Raw genomic sequence first — 6,031 nt, 5'->3', positions numbered from 1 at the left:
TATTGACTAGAGAAATGCAAATTAAAACAACTCGGAGGTACCACATCATACTATCAGATTGGCTAACATGACAAAAGAGGAAAATGATAAATGTTGCAGAAGATGTGGGAAAATTGGGACACTAATGCACTGTTGGTGGAGTTGTGGACTGATCCAACCATTCTGGAGAGCAATTTACAACTATACCCAAAGGGCTATAAAAATGTGCATACCCTTTGGCCTAGCAATACCACTTCTTCATCTGTATCCCAAAGAGATCATAAAAATGGGAAAAGGACCCACATGTACAAAAATATTTATAGCAGCTCTTTTTGTGGTGACCAAAAATTGGAAATTGAGGGGATACCCATCAATTGGGGAATGGCTGAACAAGTTGTGGTACATGAATGTAATGGAATACTATTGTTCTGTAAGAAATGATGAGTAGAAAGACTTCAGAAAAACCTGGAAAGATTTACATGAACTGATGCTGAGTGAAAGGATAAGAATAAGGAGAACATTGTACACAGTAACAGCCACATTGTGTGATGACCAACTTTGATAGACTTGGCTCTTCTTAGCAATGCAGTGATCTAAGACAATTCCAAAAGACTCATGATGGAAAATGGCATCCACATCCAGAGAAAGAACTATGGAATCTGAATGCAGATCAAAGCAGACTATTTTCTCTCTCATATTTCTTCTTTCTTGTGGTTTCTCCCATTGGTTCTAATTCTTCTTTATAACATGACTAATGTGAAAATTAAAACAAAAAAAAAAAACCCAGAAAGTCAACAGGCAGGTCAGGAGGTCACTTTTGGGGGAGTCCAACCACTAGTGTCCCACCAAGGGGTTCAATGCCCCGATGGGGCTCAAAGAGGTACTCTGCATCCTCAACCCCAAATTTGCTTGCTTTCTGAGAGGAATCCAATCCATAGGGTGGTGCTGTCATACTGTGGGACTTCAGGATCCTAGGGGAAGGTGGGATTCACTGTAGAAAGAGGACAGTTGTGTTGATTCTGATTTATGTGGCTTTGTATTTTCTATATTCATTTTTAGCATGAATTGTTACCGTGTTTCCCCAATAATAAGACCTATCCCAAAAATAAGCCCTCCCCTTACTGTGTAAGATTCCTCTAAAATAAGCCCTCCCCCGAAAATAAGCCCTATTGAGATTGCTACTGTAGTGAAGGTGATTCCCTGTGCTACACGCTACATTACGATACCCTCTCTATGCACCGCCCTGCCCCCATGAAACGCACACCGCGCTCCGAGCTGCATCCAATCAGAGCTGCAGCAGTGAGCGCGTCATCCTGTTCTTCCCCAGTGATTTGCTTGCTGGTATATTTTTTTGTTCACATTTACCTGTTTATTAAAATTGCTGTCAATGTTCATTAAAATAAGCCCTCCCCTGAAAATAAGCCCTCTGGTGTTTTTCTGTCCAAAAAATTAATAAGACAGTGTCTTATTATCGGGGAAACACGGTACATGAGAGCTGGGTACCCTTTTACCCACATCTGTAATGCTCCCAACCATATTTGAGCTAGATTCTGCGATTTCCCAGAGTAAACTTTGGGTGGGGGTGTACAAACCCCAGCGTTTGTTGATTTCGGGGTAGTCCCTGAGATTAAACCTGGTTCACGTAAACCAGGGGTTCTTAACCTGGAGTCCATGAACTTGTTTTTCAAAAGAGATTTTGATAACTGTATTTCAAGTAAAATTGATGACCTTGGGCAATCTATGCATGTTCTTTTATGCATCTAATAACCTGATTGTGCTGAGTCCATAGACTTCCCTAAACTGCCAAAGAAAACAAAAGAGTAAAAGCACACAAAAAAGAATCTAACACAAGAATTACTGGTAGCCCCCAGAGTAGTGAACAGGGGCCATCCAGATTACAGAGATGTTGGACAGAAAGTCCCTCATTAACATAAAGTAAGCAGCTATTACAAGAAAAATGCATCTTTGTCTTGTACTCAAGGGTCTACAAAGTAGTTGTCTCATAACCCTGCTGTGAGGAAAATAGAATAAGTGTCGTTTGAGCCATTGTGTCAGTGAGGCTCAAAGAGAGGCCATAGACTTGCCCAGGGTTCCATGGTCTGTGTGTATCAGAGGCAGGATTTGATCCTAGGTGGTCCTGGTTCTGAGGTCAGTTCTCTTTGCACTGTCACCCTGCCTTGAGGGAGGGGAGACTAGTCTTATTATCCCCATTCTACAGATGGGCATCCTGTTGTTTAGGTTAAGTGGCCAAGACGTGATCATAGAGTTAGAAGGTGGCCAAGCTGGCATTCAAACCCAAGTCGTTCCCTATTCCAAGTCTAGCATTCCTTCTAAAGGAAAAAGATGGGTCTTCAGAGCACAGGGCCAGTCAAGGTTCCAAAGACTGGGCACCAGGAAGAGGGAGAAGACTGGGGACAATGATGAGGCTGTTCATGAGAGGTGACTCTCATGGCCATTCATTCCAACCCCGTCATTTTACAAATGAGGAAACTGAGGCCCAGGGTGTGGGGGAGGACTTGCCAAAGCCACACATTCATCTAGAGACTGAAGGAACTTCAGAGGCCATCTAATACAATACTTTATTTATGGGGCAACTACATTGCACAATGGTTAGAGTCCTAGGCTTGGCGTCAGGAAGAAGTAAGTTCAAATCCAACTTCAGACCCTTAGTATCTGTGCAACTCTGGGTAAGTCACTTAGCCTCTATCTGCCTTGGTCTCCTGGGGAAATGGGGATCATAATAGCACCTCCCTCCTAGGGTTTTTGTGAGTATCAAATGAGATAGTTGTTAAGCACTTAGCATAGAGTCTGGCAAATAGTAAGCTTTATAGAAATGTTAGCTATTGTTATTATTTTAAAGATGAGAAACTGAGACTCCGAGGGGAAATGACTTGCTCAGGGTCACACAGTCATAAGCAGCATTTGAACCCAAGTCTTGTGATTTCAGAGTCAGTGGTCTTTCTCCTGTCTGAGATCTCATAGCTAGTAAACAGTGAGACTTTGACCTCCTCCTATTAGCTATGTGACCATGGGGAAAGCACTTAATCTCTCTTGGCCTCAGTTTCCTCCCCTGTAAATTGGGCATAATCATGCCTGAAGTGTCTACCACAAGACTATTGGGAGATTCAAATGAGATGTTTAGACATTTTATGAATTTTAAGGTGTTATAGAAATGTCGGTCATTATGATTGAGTTCTTTTTTTTCATTTTTTTCATTTTTTTTTTTTGCCTTTACCATATTGACAGCATTTTGAAATGGCCAAGAATGAATCTTCATCTTAATGCAATGGAGCTTAGATAGAAACATCTGACTTGCAGCCCTGCTCTTTTTGAGTGGTCATTGTTGGGCAAAGACTTGTGCCAATGGGAAAAAAAGAACTGGGGGGTGCTTTTGGGGGGGAGGGCAATTGGGGTTAAGTGACTTGCCCAAGGTCATACGGCTAGTAAGTGTTAAGTATCTGAGGCCGGATTTGAACTCAGGTCCTCTTGACTTCAGGGCTGGTGCTGTACTCACTGGGCCACCTAGCCGCCCCAAAAGAACCAGTTTTTAAGAATTTAAAAACAGTATTGAGATGCAGGATCATTTTTGGTAGGCTGGTAGACTGGGGCAGTCAATCCATCAGGAAGCATTAAGCACCTACTATGTGCCAGGCAACTTTGAAAAACTCTGGAATATACAGTGATAAGAGACTAGTGACCTCCATAATAGAAGGACTATGGAGAGCAGACAAGATTTTTCCCGTTCTTCCCTGGTTTGAATTTTTTTTTAAAGCAATCTGGGTTAAGTAACTTGCTCAAGGTTACACGGCCAGTTATTTCTGGGTGTGGTTCTGAGTTTCTGAGCCCGGGATTCAATCTCCAGGTCATCCCGACACTGGAGCCGGTGCTCTTACTCGCTGAGCCACCCGCCGCCCCTAAGCAATTGGGGTTAAGTAACTTGCTCAAGGTTACACGGCCAGGTGTTTCTGGGTGGGTGCTAAGTGTCTGAGCCTGGGATTTGATCTCCAGGTAATCCTGACACTGGAGCTGGTGCTCTTACTCGCTGTGCTACCTGGCAGCTCCTTGGTTTAAATTTCTAACAGAAAGTTTCTGTACCTTGATATCTTTTCATTCCAAGTCATCATCATCATTATTGTTGAAAGCAATTATCTTAACGTGATGGGAGAGAGCTGGCCTCGGAATCAGGGAGAAGAAGGTTAAAGCCTTGCCTCTGATGCATACTGGCTGTATGACCCTGGCTAAGTCTTTTCATTCCTCAGTGCCCCAGAGAAGGTGGAGAGCCTCATTCTCCACCACTCCTCAGAGAATTCCCCATAGCAGTGAAAGTCCAGGCCCAGGCCCTATGCCTGTTATTCTTTTCCTGTCTATATTATTCCTTATTATTTAGTCAAACAAGGGGGAGGCTGCATTTAAGATTGCTGTTCCTCCTTCATTTTTATTTTCCCACTTAATGGTACTTTTTCCACATGTAAGCATAGTTTTCAGCATTCACTTTTATAACATTTTGAGTTTTAAATTTTCTCCCCCTCCTTCCCCTCCTTCCTCCCCAGATGGCAAGCAATCTGATATAGGCTATACATGTACAATCATATTAAACCTATTTTCACATTAGTCATGTTGTGAAAGAAGAATCAGAACAAAAGAGAAAAGAGAAAAACACGAGAAAGAAGAGAGAAGAGGAGAGAGGAGAGAGGGAAGGACAGAGAGAGAGAGAGAGAGAGAGAGAGAGAGAAATATGCCTTGATATGCACTCAGATTCCATAGTTCTTTCTCTGGATGTGGATGGTATTTTCCTTCATGAGTCTTTTGGAATTGTCTTAGATCATTGTATTGCTGAGAAGAGCTAAGTCTATCAAAGTTAGTCATCACACCATGTTGCTGTTACTATCCTCATATTTTTTAGAGGGCAATTTGGGTTAAGTGACTTGACCAAGGTCACATGGCTAGCTTTTTGTGTTAAGTGTCTGAGGTTGAGTTTGAATTCAGGTCCTCCTGACTTCAGGGCCGGTGCTCTATTCACTGCGCCACTTAGCAGCCCCAAAGTTTGTTTGTTTTGTTTTGTTTTTGTTTTTGCCTTTTGGAGGGCAATTGGGGTTAAGTAACTTGCCCAAGGTTACATGGCTAGTTTTGTTTCTGTTCTTTGTGTGTGCGTGTGTTAAGTGTCTGAGGTCGGATCCGAACTCAGGTCCTCCTGACTCCGGGGCCAGCACTTTACTCACTGCGCCACCTAGCCGCCCCTCTATTATTATTCTTGAAGAAGACCAATGACATCAGGAAGGTGATGTCTGAACTTGCAAGTGAATTGGATTTGAGTGATGGAGGGCTGTGCAAAGTCACTAGCCTCACTTTATCCTCCAGAGCCATCTGTGTCCCATGGCCAGAAATAGGTCAGGATGATGGGAGATAGCCCCAGATGCAGTGGGGAGATTTTGATCTTTCTAAATGAATTCCTCCAAGAGCTACCAGAGTTTAGGAGAAGCAAAAGAAATTCTGAGATCCAGAGGTCCATATGGGTACTGGGTAGCAGGAAGATGGGCTAGGCACATGGGGGTTAGTGGCATCTACTGAGAAGGAAGGTAGCCCTGGGCTAGCAGAGGATGTGATCATAGGGCTAGAAGGTGGTCAATTCTTTTCTTTCTCCATTTGACCAACCAGACTAACCCTTCCCCCATACTACCCCCACTCCCCAGATCCTGCAGGGTCTTTCCTAACTCAGGTCACCTGCCACTTCCTAGGCCCTGTGCAGGGCCCCAGAGCAAGCATTGACCTATTGTCCTAGGAGGTCAAAGACTACTGAGTTTTGTTTTGGAGAAAGTCAATACTCCAGGAGGGGGAGGGTGGGAATGGCCTCAAACTCAGTGTTGCCTCTCCCAACCCCAGGGCTAATGAGCTCCCCCCCCACACACACACACCCTTATGACTCAACTTAAAATAAGGAAGATGGTCAGTGGGACTGGGAACTGAGTGAGAGATAATAGGGAAGGAAAGGGAGCTGGCAAGGTACCAGACGCTGGCTTTGGGCTCGTCGGCACTGGGAGAGAGAAGGCAGCAG

The sequence above is a fragment of the Petaurus breviceps genome, unplaced genomic scaffold (assembly GCF_028583685.1).
Source record: "Petaurus breviceps papuanus isolate PSGF00001 unplaced genomic scaffold, PetGlider_PUasm1.0 400, whole genome shotgun sequence".
Lineage (NCBI taxonomy): Eukaryota > Metazoa > Chordata > Mammalia > Diprotodontia > Petauridae > Petaurus > Petaurus breviceps.
This window is presented reverse-complemented; position numbering follows the sequence as displayed.